General features: G+C 41.2%; 3 non-coding genes across 3 annotated transcripts; all 3 read left to right on the plus strand.

Moving 5' to 3' along the window:
• Nucleotides 1–6,006: 6,006 nt before the first annotated feature.
• On the plus strand, nucleotides 6,007–6,098 carry TRNAY-GUA (transfer RNA tyrosine (anticodon GUA)). The gene is given in 2 exon segments: nucleotides 6,007–6,043; nucleotides 6,063–6,098. It is a non-coding gene; the product is annotated as a tRNA-Tyr (tRNA).
• Nucleotides 6,099–10,177: 4,079 nt separating this feature from the next.
• Nucleotides 10,178–10,269, plus strand: TRNAY-GUA (transfer RNA tyrosine (anticodon GUA)). The gene is given in 2 exon segments: nucleotides 10,178–10,214; nucleotides 10,234–10,269. It is a non-coding gene; the product is annotated as a tRNA-Tyr (tRNA).
• Nucleotides 10,270–13,386: 3,117 nt separating this feature from the next.
• Nucleotides 13,387–13,477, plus strand: TRNAY-GUA (transfer RNA tyrosine (anticodon GUA)). The gene is given in 2 exon segments: nucleotides 13,387–13,423; nucleotides 13,442–13,477. It is a non-coding gene; the product is annotated as a tRNA-Tyr (tRNA).
• Nucleotides 13,478–20,880: the final 7,403 nt, after the last annotated feature.

Consider the following 20,880-nt stretch of genomic DNA (forward strand, 5'->3'; position numbering starts at 1 on the left):
ACACTGAGGGCAAAGAAAAAATATATTTAAGATGAATACAACACGAAAGTCTCAGGGCAAGGCGTGTCCATTTCACGGTACTTTAAAACAAGTGTATGAGTACTACACGGCTAATTGTGCCGTAGCCATATATAAGTCAAACACCAGGCGCTAAAGAGTCAGGGAATATCTGTAGCTGGTGGCATTAACTCTTCACAAGAGCGGGCTGCAATGGGTTATGCACATTGTGTGTTGCTGACTGTTTCTGATGGTGCAAAGGTGTGGGGCTTGTACTGCATCCCCAGAGGACGCTTGCCCCCTTCGCAGCAGCACTAGCGCTACTGGATTCCTCAGATACACTGAACAAAGCAGTGGGTTTTATAGCTCTAATCGTAAGAGCATGTGCCAAAGCTTTTGCATAGTCAGGCTACTTCAGCAGCTGTACCTAGTGACAAGTCGTCTGAAGTATTATTTTTGGTTAAGTTGCTTGCTTCCCCCATAAACAAGGTAGGCGATTATTGTCAATTTGGTACATGGCGCTGAGTCGCAGATGTGAGATGTCCACTACATACAGTTCTTATCCAACGTGGATTACGATGCAGTGCACAATGTGTTTTTGCGTGGTAGACATTCTGCTGAAGCACTAACATTTCATAAATTGGACGTATCATTGGGAGCTCTTAGAAACACTGCTATCAAGCAATCGACACCGTTAAAAATAACGATGCGCCAATCGATGCCCTTAAAGTGAGGACCGCTCTTCCGGTTTCACAGAAGATGTCCTCGGTTTGCATGAAAAGGGTAACCGGTACATAGTTAGCTAATAATAAAGAGGGCGTTCGTTAAATGACTTGCCTTTGGCAAGTGCAAGTGGGACAATCGCTATGAGCCAGAGTTAAAAAACAAAGAAAAATTTTGCAGCGAGAAACTTAGTTCAGCCAGATCTGCAGAAAACAGCTGCCATCGCCGAGTTTCCGCGCACTCTTGACGAGGATGATGCGAGCAACTTCCTTAAACTGCGTCCACATTTTCCAATGGCTTGTCAGGAACATTTCGAACAAATACGAGCCTTTAATTCAGCTAGCAAAGACAGATGTGTTGGTTAAATGAAAAGTACTGCAAACGAAAGCCTCATAAGAACGTAAGTGCCGCTTAGTATGCTCACCTGTTCTCGGTCGTTTTTATGAAAACGTTTAGACTCAAGCTCACTCAGAAGCAAGTAGTGTGAAAATATACGCCCTTTTCTTTCAGAAATGTGTCATATCGAAAAACATTCTCGCACATGCTACCCTTTCCATTTCGAGAGTCGAAAAATTATTCTACGACCGATCAAGTGGATAATGATTTAAGGAACATTAGATGTACGTATTTGGCGTTTCTTCGCCAGATCCTGATGAAACGTCGTAAGAATATTATCAGGGTTCTTAGTAATAAGTTTAGCACTCAAGCCTCTGTTATAGTATACATGTCTAATAGACTCTGGTTGACATACTTATTCATTTGATAATGCTCATTATCAACTCTGAACGTCGTGTGAAATCAGTGTTTCAAAAATAGCGAAATTTTTGTTTTGCCCTCGGGAATTAAACCGTTTTTCTTTTGGTTTTCGGGGTTAATGTACTTCCAGAGTTTTTCAGGGGAATGTTTCATGATATTAAGGAGCTTACCTTTTAAGCAATTTCCTCAAGATGTCTTATTCCTTGCTTTCATTTCAAGCATGACGTTGATAAGCTTATATTTTTTTGATAGTCATTTTTACTTTAATGATTTGTCCAGTCATTTTACTTTGCTTTTCGCGTTAATAACTAACGACTTACCCATGGGTTACATATACTTGCTCGTTTAGTTTTTGTTAGTATATAGATGTTCATACAGCGTGATACAATGGACTTGCGGCATTCCTATATTCCTAAACGCAGATGATAGGAGAAATGGAATGCGAGACCACGGTGGTTCTGAAACAGTTAGTGAGTTCATGTGTAGTTAATGACTCCACAAAACCCTTAAGGTTGGACAGGCCCTTAGGAAGAGAAGTTTGAGGATAGAAAGTAATAAATCTTTTTCCTAAATATTCCATAATTTCAACCATATTGTACAATGCCCAGCAAAGCGGAGAATTGAGTTGGCTGGTTTGCCATTGATTATGAAGCAGCGCATCAGTAAGACATTGACAGGAAAAAGGGACAAGCGCTGAACTTAAAATGAATGCTGGCAGCACGCCATACGTTCTCCTAACTGAAAAAATAACTTCAATTTCTTCACGTGCATAGGTAACCTGCAACTAAGAGTGCCAGGGAGTCCACACCTTATCAATATTGCAATTTGTTATGTTGCTTTACCGTATTTTACTTTGACGCGCTCCACAATAAAATTTAGTTGTAAGCTCAGAACTTGTTCCTTATTGGTGTCCGTGTGCTTTCCTGGTGCACTGCGTTATAATCAATACCCAGCACACAACCAAAAGATTCGAAAGCAGACAAAAAGCTTAATTTCAATTATTGAAACATTTTGCTTGCGTGCTGGGCTTTGTACAACATTGCGAACATTATTGAATATATTGAAGCAAAGGTTACTTAACTCTTTCTATATTCAAATTCCTGTTTCTGATCGCTTGTCATTCTGTAGCGAATGCTAAATGGACTGAAAAGTGTTTACCGCGTCATTTATCGCTCATCAACTTACGTATAGCTTCGAGACCACTGCCGTCATGTTTTTTCACACTGTGTGTGGTTCCTTGTAGATTCCAAGCTGAAAGCGAACCGATGAATATTCAGGTCATCAACGCGTCTAAGAGCGCGGTAGGGACCATAATCACTTACTAATAGCATACGTTTAAAAAATGGCTGAAAAAGACGTTTCTGCATGCCTGAAGTGTCTTTGAGGAGTGTCCTACATGTGATTCAGTAACTAGCTATAACGGAGAGTTTCCAGTCAGATATGGCGTTGTAATACTAAAATATTCCTGTCATTTTTGATCACAAGAATGAAGCAGGTAGAAGGCACAAGCTACGGTTGCAGCTTGACCAGCTCTTGCCCTCTGACAAAAGTACTAAAATCGCAGAAAAAGAAAAGTAGACCAGGCAGAAAAAAAACAACGGCAGGACAATGAAATGAGTACAAGGAGACATAAAAAAATCAAGAACGCAACACCCCTTAACCTAAAATGTAAACATAATAATATAAAACTAACTCCCGGTTGCATATAACATATAACCTGTTTACAAAAAAAGCAAAATGGCTCCAATTTTTGTCGTGGGCTTTCACTGATCAGGATGTGGCTTTGAGAAATACTTGAGGAAGTTTAAAAAACGGTGCCTGAGTATAACGACTCCTGTATACGAATGCATGGGCGAAATATTAGTGCTGCCTGCTGGGTACGAGGCTTTTCCGTTGCGAAATGAGGCCAGTTACGCAATAAGCGAAAATATTGTTTCTACTTTCGGGCACGCGTTTAGAAAATTGCGTTACTGGCGCAGATCAATGCTCGGTACTGTTTTTTTGTTGTCACACAGTGGTTTACATGGAGGATCGTATGATATATTATATAATATTGCAAGCATTCTTTTCTGTTTGTGTGTAAGGTTTCCGAGAGATGTATTCCAACATAGCAGTACCATTATTGACATGATTGGTCAATAACTAATTGAGAACAGGATTTTCTAAATTACATTCTGGATGTGCTCGTGAGCGAGCATTGATCTTATAACTGGGGACAGGTAAGACGCAATTTAAATTGTATTTTCATTCCACATCGTTATCGTTTGAAAAATGCACGTAACATTTTATGGAATCGACAACATATATAGGATAATTATCAAGAATAATAACGCTGCAATATTGAACACCACTGTTCATTGAGGGGCAAATGATGAATACAGGCTTTAAAGGTTTAATCCTTAGAGCGCTATTCATGTCCACGTTCGAAGTTCGTATGTTCGTAAGTGTTCTGTTTGTTTTTATGATCATGGTCGAGACACATGACCCAAAATAAAGCATTGCGGTTTCACCTGCATATAGTACCACATTTTCTTCCCTTCCAATTTGTGCTATATCCTTTGAGCCTATTTTGGAAACGAATGGGCCCAAAGTGGTGCCTTGGGGCATAATGGTTGAGATATCCCTCTCAGCTATTCGGTAGCCGTTGTGTTGTACTAACTTCTCTCGGTTTTTAAGGTTAATGGACCATTCAAATGTAACAATCATTTTCCTCCAAGGATGGACGTACCGCCACCTTTTGGCAGTTCTAGTTTGTTCATCTGATAAGTAAACATGCTAAGCCAGCCCGGACATCAACAACATAAGGCACCTATATACAATCAATGGCGATCATTGCTCAGCTGAAAGGAAACATTTGTGAACATGATAAAAATTGCGGCTTACTCTTCCTACACAGTGGGGAATTTGACTTATGAAAGGCTTTCTGTGCTTTTAACGATAAGGTTTTACCACCATATATGAAATGAAATAGATGCCAAACGATTAAATGCTTTGCTTTCATTTACCCAGCGCCATGAAGCACGTGGTGGTAGGAAAACACCAGAAAGTTTTGCCTACGTTACCTGGCCTTGAATGCCTAGGAAAATGTGAAACATCTGCGCTGTAGGTGCCAAAGCAATGACAACGCAGACTGGGTAACCACTGTACGTTACACTAATGTCTGAAACTGCAGCATCGGAACCATGATAGAAACGGTCGGAATGCCCATTTGAGAAGGCGCAGTGCAGCGGAAGATTTTATTGACGAAGCAGTATATCTCACCATTCAGCTATGGTTCAACTTTATCAAGCTTACTTTTATTGAAAAGGAGACGAGCCTTGGCCACGTTACGGGCACCTGATGATGAAAATGTGAATATGCAATCCGTTACACCGGATAACTTACGAAACATTTTAGCAAACACTACGCAGTTTTATCTTTGAGAACCTTCTCCAACAGCTCCGCGAAATGAAAATGCAGAAGATTTATATGCTTCTTAATATCGATATTGTCGACCATAAACCCTGACTGCTCATTGGAGAGTCAAATTCTAAAGTTAAAGCTCAGCTACTTTGGTCATCTGATGAGAAGAGAGGAGTCTCTGGAGAAAGATTTGATGTTGGGAAAGGTTGAGGGTCGCCGGAGAAGGGGTAGGCAGCGAACGCGATGGTTAGATGGCATCCTCGAGGCACTGCAGATGAATTTATGTGATGTTAGGAAGATAGGGAGAGACCGGAAAGCGTGGCGTGACATGGTCCATAGGGTCACGAAGAGTCGGACACGACTGAACGCCTGAACTGAACTGAACTGAATATCACCTCTAGTGCAGCCGCTAGACGTGGAACACCTGTATCGGGAACCATCTACTGCCCTCACTTATTGCAAGATGAGCTTCAGAACAGCTGCGAGCGAGAGGCTTGTGAAGCAAATATCCCTCCTTTGAAACACTGTGACTCTTGCGTAAACGCTTCTAAAGATGTAGGTGGAAAGCGCATGATGGGCCATTCAATGGCGCCATAGAGCCTATCTGTTTCCTTACGAAATTTCGAAGAAGCTGAGTTTCAATTTGAGCATACTATGAAAGCATTTCAGCCTCCTCCCTCCCTAAACAAGGAAGGGGGGGGGGGAGGAGCGATTTGTTAATGACTGAGCGCTGTAGGGACATTGGACATTGGACTGTAGGGACATTGATTTCACGCTTCAAGCCTAGACAGCATGATTTTGATATGTTCGACACCGAGATCTATTTCGATCTCGGTGTCGAACATCTCGGTGTCTATTTCGAACCTTGGCGAGAGCCCTAGAAATCATCGAAACGATCGGTTTGGGTGTTTTCGAACATTTTCTGTGCACACCATTAGTGTGTATTGTTGGTACTGGAACGAAAGAAATACATTCCGGTGTGAATTCGCTCTCATTGACGAGCTAAATCGGAGAGCGCCGCAAGAGAACCAGTTTTCTGCGCGAGAGCTCAAGACACGACTGGCATTCGAAGTGGGTCAACGCGGGCGGCCAGCGTCTACTCGAGCCCGCCCGCTCTATTCGTCCGTTCCGTCGATAGCTCAGTTGGTAGGGCGGTGGACTGTAGCGGTTTCTCCCCCACGGTAATCCATAGGTCGCTGGTTCGAATCCGGCTCGACGGAAGAACTTTTTTTTACATTACCGTGGCACCTGCTGGGATTTTCATTTTTTTTCGGGTTATACAGAAACTTGGAGCACGAAGATAAAGGCAAGTAATTCTGCCTTACGAAGCCCAATGCTGCATTCAAAATACAAGAATACTAAAGTGCAGATATGCGTTTACAACTGGGAACACACGGAGGCGCAGTTTAAAAAGGAACAGGCTTCAATTCAAAATATGAAACCAATGCATTCACAGAAGCATGGAACACAGCTTATCGCAGGCAGCATACACAATGGACCAGGGCCTAAAAAAACATATCAAGCAAATTGGGATTACTGAAACTAAATTAACTACATATAGCTGAGAACAGGCAAAACCTAGCAACGCTTTTATAAGAAATAGCAATACTAAACATCTTAAGAACACATATAGATAAATGGTTGTTTATTAAGATGGAAACTCTATATGAGGTAATCTGCATACTGTAATCAGTTCTGCACATCTGAGCGATGAGTGAGGTGTCCTGCATATCTGAGAGAGTACGAAACCTGTTTAATGAAAATTAGAGAATAATTCAGATTCAGTTTTATCTTTTGTGGTATATAAATATAGCACTTTGAAGACAACTAATGTCTTCTAAACGAAGTATTCAGGATTTCAGAAAATACGACAATGTGTGACCTTTTGCGCCTCAGCATTACATATGACACAATGAGGTGTGGTCGTGCTTTGGCGTGGCACACTAGAGAGGCAAACAATACTTCCGTCGATATTGTACAGTGCACAGTATAGCAATATTTTAAGGCACACTGGTACAAGGTTTGTGTGTTTGTTCATGGCGCCCAGAGATATTGAATTACTCCTTTTCTATATCGTCATGTGGGCATTCCATCACAAATGCTCATGAAAAATTTCGCGTAGGAATTTTCGAGAAACTTTTCTTTCTAAGGAAGTCCCTGCAAAATTAAGGCTAAAACTATACTCAATTCTTTTCGCAGGGGAAGAACACGTATGTACTTTTTGGTATATTTAGCTGTAGCTGATAATCGTGTCTAAGCACTGCCTTGGTTATACGAGCCAATTATAATTTTTTTTAGGTGCTTGTAGTTTTCTTCGGAAAAAGAATATATGGTTATAGCCTGCTTAAAGATTAAATTCCTGTGTCGGTGGGGTGTCAACTAAATCATCAATATATAGTAAAAAAGGAGAGAACAAGTATGGAACCATACAGAACTCGGTGCTTCATCATTCACAATGGGGAAGGTATTTCATTTTTGTTATTGAGGGTTGTCGTTAAGGTATGTCGTAACAACATGTAGTAGTGCACCTCTAATTTCATGAATTGTCATTTTGTTTTCAGCAGTTATCGCGCTAAACTGAATCGGAAGCCTTTCTAACCCCCCCCCCCCCCAAAAAAAAAAAAAAATCCTTACGGTTAATTGCACTTCCTCTAAGCTCACCACGATCGTATCTCTGTGGACAATAGCGCGTGATCGCTTGATTTGTGTTTATGCTTATGTAAATCTATTTTAAGAATAGAAATAAAATTCTACAGCATAAAAAAAGATAACTTGCTCAGCCACCTCAAGGGCAACGGGAGAAGTTAAACTAGGTGGTAATTGATGAAATCCTTTGTTGGGCAACCTTTATGAAGAAAGATCACTCGCTCGTTTTTCATGCATTGTGGATAAACATCCGTTACTTGCACGAGATCTTCTATATGGGTTAAAGAGATCAGAAAGTAAGAACAAAGAGTAGTCCTGAAGCAGAAAAAGAAAAAGAAAGAGGCAAAACGTTGCAAGAAAACAATTTGAAGAAACTAATTTTGCTTATAAGGGAACTGTTAAAAAAAAAAAGAATAATTGAATTTTAAGTTGGAAACCTTTTGTACGGAAGCGCGGTTGACCTGTTGCTGTTAGCGGTGATGCTTGAGAATCAGAAACACGTTGTGTGAATTTTTTCTCCAGAGCACATGGTGGCGCCCGGCAACAAGACAAGGTGTTTGCTATTGGGAGATGCGTATTTAGGCAGGCTGACTATTTCTCTAGAAGGAGACCATTCATAGGGATTAAGGAATTTTTAGCAGACAGGTAATAAGGTTAAAGAAGTTTGGAAGCATTTCTTGGCCCAGAATTTTGAGTACAATCTGATCGAACCTGATTAGTCTTGAGTGCTCCTGTTTTGTTTTTCCAAAAATACCGGGTACGTCTTTTCGCCAGTCTTTTCAAAGCTTGACGCTTAACACAGTATATTCCCATGCGTGATTTTTAAGACGTTCGATGTAGAAAAAAGATCATAAATTTAACAGGAAGGACTGAGCGCATGAATAAATATCCACCATTTTTCATGTTTGCTCATTGTTTTTAAAAATGCATCGCCACAAAATTTGGGCTCTCTTTTAGTGTCGCTTTCTGTTTTTGGCTGCCCTTTTATATTTTATTGCGTTCCAATCGGCGCACCGAAAACGTTTGTTCAACGTAACAGGTGTTGGTGTGTTAGAGAGTCTCGTTGAAATGATTTCATTCAGACCATGTTAAGCTCTTCCTAAGTGGCAGTGCATTCTTTTGTATTACAAAGGCAATAAAACAAACTTCTAGAAAATATGTCGAATTGTGTCATGGCAAATATATTTAAAAGACGGAAGAGAATAAAATAGGTGGAAAGAGAAATCTGGCAGTGTGAAACGCCAGGCTGCTTCTGCATATTCAGCTACACCAATGACCGAAACCAGAGCTTCCGGACCTTGTGAAATAATTTCTAGTTAGGTATTTCATAAATTTTATCTTGCCTTATCATCTAGCACAGCAGTCATCATGCCGATTCATCAACATCCAGTCGCATCAGCCTCACCTTGGCCGTTTATCCGCCACATGCCCGAACGACATCGCACCTCAAATCATTTTTAATAAGCACAGCCATCAACTGGAACGATCTTCCCGCTGACATCGTCGTTCACTCTAACCGAAGCCATTTCAGGACCGCCATTGAAAACTTTTTTTTGTTAATCCCGACAATACTGTCACGCCTACCCCTCATGTAAAACCCGGACTCCTGGGGTCTTTGAGGTATTTCAATAAATAAATAAATAAATAAATAAATAAATAAATAAATAAATAAATAAATAAATAAATAAATAAATAAATAAATAAATAAATAAATAAATAAATAAATAAATAAATGAATAAATAAATAAATAAATAAATAAATAAATAAATAAATAAATAAATAAATAAATAAATAAATAAATAAATAAATAAATAAATAAATAAATAAATAAATAAGACGAGTCTCCTATAGTAGACAAGCTATCTATAATAACACGACAGATTAAGGCGTTTTTGTCAGAAGTAAACCGTGGTCCACATTTACGTTAACTCGTTTCTAATGCTACAAACTTTGGCTTGGTGGCAGGCTCATGATAGGCCAAATTTTAAGAATACAAAATTGTCCGAAACGTCCCAAAGTAAAAAAGAGTGATTCGAAGTGACGAATCTTCCATATTAACGAATAAATCCTTCGCATACCCTACTTGACAGTCGCCAGGTCGGGAACACGTCGTCACGAGCCTCAGCGCTCTCACTTTGTGGAAAGAGAGCGTCAGAGGGGTTTAGCGTGAGAATGCTTTTGAACGAATTATCGAAATTTCAAACCTTTCATTCTATACAAAACGCTCCCTAAAAAGCTACATAAATATTGTAGCAAGAAAATTTTGACAACCGCAGTTCAGAAATTTCATCACTGCCTCCCAACTGATATAAAAAACGCCTTCCCACTTTCTCGTACTTCCGTGTAAACTACCTTCTGCTTGTGCAAGCCACATTTACAAGCAACATTTTGCTGTGTTTTACGAGAAGGGATGTTGTTATTAACTTCGTCATAAAAGAGAACCGCATTCGGAAGAATTTAAAGCCAACCTTGGCACTAAACATCATTGCGACGTATTGCTCGGTTGGGAGGAAAAACACAAAACAACTTATCCCCGTTGGAGCTGAACCAGTTTTCTGAAGAAGGGCTCAAGTCACGCCTGGCGTACGCTAACGTAGGTCTTTTCGCTCCCGACCGGCGCCTACACAAGCCGGCGTTCACAGCGCTCTCGTTCCGTCGATAGCTCAGTTGGTAGAGCGGTGGACTGTAGAGGTGAACCCGAAGCGGGCATCCATAGGTCGCTGGCTCGAATCCGGCTCGACGGAGTTTGCCTTTTTGTTCTTTTAGAATTTCATTTTATCCTCCAGCAGTTAGACAAATCCGGAATCAAAATGTTACTTGCATATATATCTATATATTTTAATGAGGTGCTTCGTCAAAAAGTACCCCACAATATTTTATCGCGCGTCTTCTCTTCTTAACGGAAATGTTTCTTAATGTTATTTAATTCTTTCATGTGCTACAGTGTGGCTGTTTCGTAAGAGATGACACCAAAGGCAGAAACATCTTGGTAACGTAAGATAGAGAGAAAGAAAGAGATTTAATAACTCGAAATGAGTATGCATATGGGGTTTGATTCTTAATGGAAATGTTTCTTAATGTTAGTTAATTCTTTCATGTGCTACAGTGTGGCTGTTTCGTAAGAGATGACACCAAAGGCAGAAACATCTTGGTAACGTAAGATAGAGAGAAAGAAAGAGATTTAATAACTCGAAATGAGTATGCATATGGGGTTTGATCGCATCAACTCTTAAGGAGCTGGTCCTCATAATCACTAGGTGCAGTCTCCAGTACGGGATCCCAGTGGCGTCGGCCGCTGCCCGGGCACACTCTACCAAAGCCTTTTGGGACTGTAGGTCAGAGCACCCAAGAGCGTAATATGGGTGGATGGGTGTAGGCGAATGTGTATACGCGTGTTCAATTTGTAACCAGTTTGTGATAATCGCCGCCATACTCATATTATTTTTCGTCTCAACAGCCGGAGTCGGCGTTATCCTGGTGGTAAAGCGACAACACTCTTGCGATCTCGTAGCAAACAGTGACGCAATCATTTCTTGTGCAGCATTCAGGGTTCGTCATACCATTAAGCTTCCCATTCAGCATCCATATGCTAGTGAAGGTGGACGCTTAGCTTTCGCGATGGATTCGTATTGACGACATATTTACCATTGTTTATAGCCCATTAATTGTAATTGTAGATTTTCCCAGGATGAGATGGGTGCTGCAGGTTCCTTTACCGAAAAACAGCTGATAAAAAATATAAAATTTCAAGGATGAAAAGTTGATGTTAATGGCGCTATCATGCCTACACTTATAGCCAAGCTTGGGCATGCCCCAAGTTTCCCCTTATAAAGGATTTCCTTAATGTTTATTTCCAAATGTTCCTATCAGGGTCGACGTTCTATCTTACTAATGTCTTTTAAAGCGCGCTATTGTCGCATAAAATATCCGCAGAAACATGCAGTGCTTTATGTTAACACTCAGAGATTTGTGTCTTCCCTGGCAATTTTTATTGAGAGCAGCTCGCTTTCAGCATTCGTTTCTGTTTTCGTCAAGAGATAACAGAAACTTGAACTTTATAATACTAATCACCCGAAACTGACGTCGTTATGATACTAACGAAACGTTTATAGGCATATAATGGTGCATACACTGATTACTACAGAGTTCTTTTAATTGTTACTGGTTTGGCAGACATTGCCAACCTTCCATGTTCAATTTACTAAATCTCTTACCAGATTTCGCTCTTGTAAAGGCTGAAAAAATTGTGTCTTGCCTAACTACTTTGCATAGTTTATCCTGGTGTTTTGCAAGAACCAGTGTTTGTTCTTTGGGTGTGTAGTTGATACGATCTCTTTTAAATTTTGAAACACAGCATTTGTAATATTCAAAATAACATTAAGAAACTATAATGAAGTTACACCTTTATACTTAGCAGAGAAACTGACTTTTCCTTTGCAGGTAGCACTGAGACACTAGAATTGCCTTCTGCTGTGTGAAATTACCGATATTAGAATGATGCTAAACTGTAATGTTGCGCCTAATACATAAACTCTTCCCGAAGTATGTATATAACCTTATAGCTTATAACCCTAGGAATTGTCTAGCTCTCAATATAAGCCTGATCAATATACTGTCTACTTTTTTTTTGTATCGTGGCCTCATGAACATAGTATGGAGGTAACATGTTTACCGCAAAAGAATCTGAAGATAAAACATGTCAATTTAACTAGTAGAAAGTTCATTTTTGTAGAGGGGTAGTGACATGCGAAACAATCCATGCCCAAAAAATTTGATTGTCTCTTAGATGTCTCTTAAAAAAAAATGGCGAAAGCCTACCCTCCCTTTCCTATGATTTCCTTGTCATCGCTTGCCACCTATCGGTGTTCGTGGTAGGGCTGCTTATAATTATAATTGGTTTACAAAAGGAAAGGCGCAGCATCTGTCACACGTACTATCTCTGGCCAATGTGAGTGTGAAAAGTAAATTTTAATAAAACAGTTTAATAAAGCATTTTAGGAGCAAGTGCGGTTATCTATAAAAAAATGCACAATTCAATTTACACACCGGAAGGGTAAACATTCTGTCAGTTCAGAGTATCAACACATACCAGTCGCTTAAAATATGCTACATGTTAGTACTTCGAGGCATGCAGTTCGCGACACAATAGTGAGAAAGCACAATGTATTCTAAGAGCTGAGTGCAAGACGGTGGGCCACCCCCTTGGACATCTGCTGTCTCTGAAACTTTGTGGATAAATTTGTAAAACGAAAGCTAAGAATAAAGCGAGCTGTGATGTTAATTGCTTTTTTATGGTACATGTCCCTCAAAGGTATTGCTGGCAACATGGACACTCCCGGATGCATGCTTTTTGCATTCACACGTTCCTAGAAAGAGAAAGGAGGACTATGGAGCATAGTGTTTTGGTTAACATCTCATAAAAGGCTGTTTTGTTTTGTGTCTGGGGAACTTTCAAGCGACAAATGAGTGAACTCTAGAAAACATTGAGATCTTTTTGAACATTGCAGAAGACCTTTGCATTATAAGGAAAGCACTTGCATCGAGATTCTCTTGAAGTGCGCGAAATATGTCTTGGTATAAAAAGTTGCCGCAGAACGTTGAATATTCAATTACATTTTTATGTTCAGGCTGCAGCTTCAACAAACTTTGAAACGCATCTTTCTAACAATAGATAGCATTCTCAGCTATGTTCGAGATCGGAGACAAATTACCGCCTAGAATCTCGCTTGCGTCGGCGATGAAAGGCGTTGACGGAGAACTTGTTTTGGAAGGGAGGGCGCAGACTGCGTGGTATGCTGCGACATAGGTCATAACGCTTGTCCACAGAGTCAAGTCAAGCGAGCTTGCAGTGTACGTTCGTTCCGCCGATAGCTCAGTTGGTAGAGCGGTGGACTGTAGCGGTTCTCCCCCACGGTAATCCATAGGTCGCTGGTTCGAATCCGGCTCGACGGAATGATTTTTTATCTTTTTTTTTAGTATATATCATTAGGAAAAGAAAAAATTGTTTACCAGCTCTGGCATCTCCTATCTGATATCTGAAACACCTGAACTGGTGTGCGGAAATAAAGGTTCGAATACACTATAGCGCAGCAAAAGAGGAAGACACGAGAGACGAGAGGAATTGATACTGTTGGCACATGTGATTCCTGTTTTTCTGGCGTATAAATATGATGATTCAGGAGAATAAAATTTGTTGGAAGTTAGCGCTCGTGGTGTTCGTCTCTCGTCTCTTGTGTCCTCGTCTTTTGCTGCGCTATAGTGTATTGGAATCATCTACCAACAAGCCCAAAAAACCATGCTACTGGAAATAAAGGGATAGCGAGAAAGCGGTAGAGTCAATCAAGGAGGTTAGCGATAGGGAGAATGAAATCAGCTTTCATGAAGCCATGCAGGAGTGCTTATTTCGTTTTCTGCAGTTTTGGAGCGTCTGCTTCACATAGAAGCCCGAAGTAATTCATCATCCGTTTTTGTTTCTTTCAGTAAAATTATGCTTTCAAGGTAATTAAACCCAACATTCAGCTGCCGAAATATCCCCTCTTGGTAACAGATAATATTCAGGGCACTGGTGCCTTTTGAACAAAGCTCACATATATTGAGGGGATACATGGAATATAAAAGCGTCTACTTTGAAATGTGTGGTTGTCAGCTTCCATCATGCTCCTCTTTTTTTCCGCTGTAGCATAGATGCCACGTGTCTCAGACAGCAAATATAAAATCAAACATAGCGAATATAAAAATCTGGCTAATTAAATAATGGTTTTAAGGGCGCTATAGCGTCTATTGTTCAAGGGTAGCTACAGCATCCTCTAATTGTTTCTTATATTGCCTTAATGCTGCTTCCTTAATGTTCTTCTCAGTGTCACCTTTCTCTCCTTGCAACACTTTTAGGAGCATGGTTTTAACAAACAGGAGAATGGTGTCATTTGAAAACACGCAAAAAATTTTTAGGCAGAATGGTGCGTAGTTCTTTTATATGGTTAGTTACCCTACGACTCTACGTAAACGACGCTAAATTTATTTATTCTCTTCCCAGGTTTCGCTCTTGTATAGGCCAAAAAAATTGTGTACTGCTTATTAAGCTTGCATAGGAAAAGCGGAACCAATGCAAAAACGGAGATTTTTTTTTTGATGTCAATTTCTACCAGCTAAAATAGCTTTTGGAGCACCGCATTCTTACTAGTGAAAATGACCATGGTAAACTACGCAGCCAGGCACTCGCTGCGTCTGGGATACTGGAGCAGCCGCATTCTGTGTGGGAAGTACCGAATGTCAAATAATGCTAATCTGCGGTGTTGGTCGTTAAATATAACACAAATGTAGGAGTGATATTACTACTGTTTTCAACTTTAGTAGGATTGGCGGTCTTTCACATTATTTATCTAACAGCATACACTTGCCGCTGCCCTATTTCTTCCATTTCTGTTCACCTCCATGAATATATTGCTAAATCGGTATAGAAAAATAATGTTTCAATCAGACATTGAATCAGAATAAACTCTGGCTTATATGTCTTGCGATATTTAATGCCTTGTGGAGCCAAAATGCTACTTGATGTTCTCTCGCGCACATCTGGAGATTGGTGTACCTTGTTCCAGTTTATGGGGTTTCGAATTCCGAAGCAACATCATTTATAGAGACGCAGTAGAGGAAGGCTTGGGAAATGTCACCCACCCGTGTCATTATGTTCACGATCGCTGTGGTATATGTCAGCTCTTCTAAAAAAAAAAGAGAGTCGTAACTACAGCGTGGCCCCTGCTGCTCTACCCTTCCCTATATTTGGGCAGAATTTTAGTCCACGGGATAGGAGTGTTGTTTCTTCCGGGTTAAATGTTACGTTTAAAAAGTTAAGAATGTTCTGCTGAAAGTGTGGTCTGTCCGCTATTTGGTTAGAAGTGTTTAAGTGGGTTCTTGATTCGTTTGCTACATGATTAGACTGATTAAAAAAATTACTCGGTTGTGGCGTCGCGCCATGCTCAAGGTTTATGTAAGGGACGTTATCTCTTTGAAATTTTTTACACTTCTTAGTCCAAACTTCTCTAGCTCTCCTGCACTGGAAGACCTCAAGCTCGTTGCCCTCAGTTGTTGATAGTGTAATGTTGTGACGAACTCGCCCCTCCTCCCGACTCAGCGATGCCAAGGTCTCTTCGCAGTGATTTATGGTTAGTTTCAGAAGGTTAAGTGATGCATTGTGGAGTTCTTGGCTCCAAGCCAATTTATGGGCATTCGAAAGGTTGTTCATTGACGGAATTAAATCTACAGAAAGGCTATTCGGTACCATAAACGACTGGAGATAAATTTTAGGGCTTTTACATGGAGCTGCATGCCGGTATAAATGAGAGCCCTGGCATTCTTTCACCACTTCAAAGTTCAGTTACCCCGTAGATTCCTTCCTCAAACACACCCAAAACGGACAAGTCAAGTTTCTGCAGGTGGCCCAAAGGAATGTAAGCCTCCCCCACCATACACACAATGAAGGTCACACAATTCCTGCTTTTGTCACCTGGGGTCATACCTATTACTGTGCTTCCTTCCATGTGCCGTCTTTTTTTTTTCACTCTCCCCACCTGCACTTTCTTTCACTCCCCGCCTGCACCTGGTTTTTATCCCAACCATCACTACAATGCCATTGTACTTCTCTGCGCACCTGTCTCTTTTTCCACTCTTGGCATATAAAACCTACCCCCATCACTTGCATTCACACTCCTGATGAAGGCCAGCTTCGGGTAAAAAAAATATTCCTTTATATGAAGCGTACCCTTTGCTCTATAATTTTTTAAGCGGCCAATTACGTTAAATGTTCTCGCATCCTATATATATATATGAAGGAAAGAAGCCAATAGTCGGCGACGCCAAGGAAAGCGTTGGGGATGGTACTTTATGTCTTTTTTTTAATGTTTACTTGGATAATCACAGAAATTAGTAATGTATTCTGTTTAGGGGAACGATAATTAAACACAAAGTAGAAGAAAAACAACGTGCCAATGGTGGGAACCGAACCCACGACCTCCGAATATCGCGTCCGGTGCTCTTCCAACTGAGCTACATCGGCCGCTGTCCCCCCTGCTACCTGCTTGGGTATTTATGTTGTCTGTATACGAACCTTGAGAGTGTTCACCAGCGCCACCCTCAACCATAGCGGCAGACGTGGAACGTCCTTTGTTACCGCCAGCGTCAGGTAGAACGTGATCAAGAGCGAGGGCGAAAGCTGTGCTAGGACCCTCTTACGCTACCTATGGCTTCAAGCCTGCCAGAACCGAGACCCCCGTAAGCTACAAGCAGATCAATTAAGGGGAAATGAGGGTGCTCGTTATAATACATGAAGGAAAGAAGCCAATAGTCGGCGAGGCCGAGGAAAGCGTTGGGAATGGTACTTTATGTATTTTTTTTATTTAATGTTTATTTGGATAATCACAGAAATCAGTAATGTAATCTGTTTAGGCGAAATATAATAAACACAAAGTAGAAGAAAAAACAACGTGCCGATGGTGGGAACCGAATCCACGACCTCCGAATGTCTCGTCCGGTGCTCTTCCAACTTTCTACTTTGTGTTTAATTATCTTTCGCCGAAACAGATTACATTACTAATTTCTGTGATTATCCAAGTAAACATTAAATAAAAAAATACATAAAGTACCATCCCCAACGCTTTCCTTGGCCTCGCCGACTGTTGGCTTCTTTCCTACACACACACACACATATATATATATATATATATATATATATATATGTGTGTGTGTGTGTGTGTGTGTGTGTGTGTGTGTGTGTGTGTGTGTGTGTGTGTGTGTGTGTGTGTGTGTGTGTGTGTGTGTGTGTGTGTGTGTGTGTGTGTGTGTGTGTGTGTGTGTGTGTGTGTGTGTGTGTGTGTGTGTGTGTGTGTGTGTGTGTGTGTGTGTATACTTCTTGCCTGAATCTTCTGCTTTGTTGCACTGGACTATTTGAACTCAGCACGTACCAATTAGCTGTGTGTGGAAGGTAGAAGACCTGGAGAAGACATGACATTCAATGCTAACCGATGTATTGTTTTGTGAAGCGTTCTGACGGAAGCAACGAACACGAAACAGAGTGGAATGCACCTGTGGTGTTGCTATAAAGGCTCGCAAAAAAAATATATATATGTATCTATATACCGGGTGTCCCAACTAACTTGAACCAAGGGATACAAAATAATACATTTGAAGTAGGTCAGTGAAACCAATTGCATTCAACTACCAGCCTGCTTGCGCACTACAGGCGATTTTTTGTTTTGCATTTGCATAATTAGCTAATTATGGTAATTTTTCTAATTGATTAAATATCGGCTTTAGACCAAACATGTGAATTGGAAACTTGTAGAGCACCTTCAGAAACCCCCATTCCATTAATTGCGATAAAGAAAGTCTCACGTGTATCTTTTTTTCTGGGCTCAAAAGAAAGCCCGCGAAATACAAATAATACCACGTGACTAGTGCATTTGTGCGCCGCGATTGTGGCGCTCTCAGTCGTGGTTTGAGCGAACGAAATTAGCTGCGGCCGTGTCTCCTTAGCCCAGTTAAAGCGGCAGGCCGATATGCCTGCGATGGCTTCTTCCCCCGCGTCTGACAGCCGGCCCACGTGATGGTGCAAGTAGCACCGAGAGCGGCGAGCCGACACCACCGGGATTCTAACAAACCCTCGTTCTCTCCCATCAGCGAACGTCAAGACAAACGAATGAGCGATAAGGTATCAGCCACTGAATCTGCGCATACAGGCTTGGGTAAAGGGGCGAGATGACATGTCATCATCATCATCATCATCATCAGCCTGATTATAACCACTGCAGGGCGAAGGCCTCTCCCATATTTCTCCACTTACCCCGGTTTTGTGCTAGCTGCATCCACTTGACCCCTGCGAACTTCTTAATCTCATCCGCCCACCTAACTTTCTGCCGCCCCCTGCTACGCTTTCCTTCCCTTGGAATCCAGTTTGTTACCCTCAGAGACCATCGGCTATCCTCTCTTCGCACTACATGTCCTGCCCATGTCCATTTCTTCTTCTTAATTTCTACTAGAATGTCGTTAACTTGAGTTATTTCTCTGACCCTCTCTGCTAGCTTTCTATCTCTTAATGTTACCCCTACCATTTTTCGTTCCATAGCCCTCTGGGTTGTCCTCAACTTAAGTAGAACTCTCTTGGTTAGCCTCCACGTTTCAGCCCCATAGGTGAGTACAGGCAAGATGCAACTGTTGTATACTTTCCTCTTGAGCGATACCGGTAAGCTGCTAGTCATATTCTGCGAGTGCTTGCCAAATGCGCTCCATCCCAATCTTATTCTTCTTGTTATTTCCTTTTCATGGTCCGGATCTGCGGTTACTACCTGTCCTAAGTAGACATATTCGCCTACTACTTCCTGTATTTCGCTACCTAATGTAAACTGGTGTTCCATCCCGAGGCTGTTGAACATTACCTTAGTCTTCTGCATATTGATTTTCAAGCCTACCTTTCTACTTTTTCTGTCTAGGTCATCAATCATTATTTGCAGTTCATCCCCCGAGTTGCTTAGCAAGGCAATGTCATCAGCAAATCGCAGATTACTGAGGTATTCTCCATCTACCCTTATCCCTAACTGCTCCCATTCCAAGTCTCTGAATACTTCCTCTAAACAAGCTGTGATTAGTACTGGGGAGATTGGGTCTCCTTGCCTAACACCTTTCTTTATGGGAATTTTGTTACTCTCTTTATGCAGAACTATGTTTGCTGTGCAGCCACTATATATATCTTCCAGCACTTTCACGTACGGCTCGTCTACCCCCTGATTTCGCAATGCCTGCATCACCGCCGAGGTTTCAACTGAGTCAAATGCTTTTTCGTAATCAATGAATGCTATGTATAAGGGCTGGTTATATTCCGAGCATTTTTCTATCACCTGATTGATGGTATGGATATGATCGATAGTACAGTACCGTTTCCGAAAACCTGCTTGATCCTTTGCTTGATTGCAGTCTAAGGTTGTCCTGATTCGATTATTGATTACCTTAGTAAATACCTTATACGTAACAGACAGTAAGCTGATTGGTCTGTAATTTTTAAGGTCCTTAGAGTCCCCTTTCTTGTGAATGAGGATAATGTTTGCGTTCTTCCATGGTTCCGGTACCGTCGATGACACCAGGCACTGCGTATACAGGGTGGCCAGTTTTTCTAGCACGATATCCTCCCCCCGTCTTTCAGCAAATCTGTAGTTATCTGATCCTCTCCAGCTGATTTCCCCCTTTTCATAGTTTCTAGTGCTTTCTTGACCTCGTCCTTCGTCACTGGTGGAACGTCTGACTGTTTTTCCCTACCGCCAATCTTATCACAGTCCTGACTACTTTGGCTACTGTAGAGATCTGTATAGAACTCCTCGGCTACTTTGACTATCTTGTCCATATTAGTGATAACGTTGCCCGCCTTGTCCCTTATCGCATACATCTGGTTTTTGCCTATGCCCAATTTATTCTTTACCGCTTTTAGGCTTCCCCCTTTTTTTACAGCATGCTCAATTTTGTCCATGTTATACTTCCTTATATCGGCCACCTTGCGCTTATTTATTAGCTTTGATATCTCAGGCCGCCATTGGAAACTGACCCTGGCAACGTTTAATGCTAGAACCCTAGCTAGTGAAGCTAGTTTAGCAGTGCTGTTAGAGGAACTAGAGGGCATGAAATGGGATGCCATAGGGCTTAGTGAGGTTAGCAGGCCGAATGAGGCATATACTGTACTGAAGGATGGGCATGTACTGTGTTATCGAGGTTTACCAGAGAGGCAACAACTAGGAGTAGGTTTCCTTGTCAATAAGTATATAGCGGGTAATATAGATGAATTCTATAGTATTAATGAGAGGGTTGCAGGCATCGTAATTAGGCTTAATAAGCGGTATAAACAGAAGGTTGTACAGGCCTATGCACCTACATGTAGTTATGATGACCAGACAGTTGAAAGCTTCTATGAAGATGTAGAATCGGCAATGCGAAAAGTAAAAACGCAGTATACTGTACTAATGGGCGACTTCAATGCCAAGGTAGGGAAAAAACAGGCAGGAGACAAGGCAGTAGGTGACTATGGCATTGGTTCTAGGAATAGCAAGGGGGAGTTACTAGTTGAGTTTGCAGAGCGCAATAACTTACGAATCATGAATACCTTCTTCAGCAAACGGAAGAACCGGAAATGGACATGGAAAAGTCCTAACGGAGGGACTAAAAATGAAATCGACTTCATAATGTGTTCAACCCCCGCCATTGTGCAGGATGTAGAGGTAATCGGGAAAGTGCGATGCAGTGACCACAAGATGGTGAGGTCCCGAATTAGCCTAAATCTGAAGAAGGAACGCAATTGATTAGTCAGAAAGAGATGACATGTGATT

The sequence above is a fragment of the Amblyomma maculatum genome, chromosome 11 (genome assembly GCF_055883805.1).
Source record: "Amblyomma maculatum isolate TAMU_Amacu chromosome 11, ASM5588380v1, whole genome shotgun sequence".
NCBI classification, from domain to species: domain Eukaryota; kingdom Metazoa; phylum Arthropoda; class Arachnida; order Ixodida; family Ixodidae; genus Amblyomma; species Amblyomma maculatum.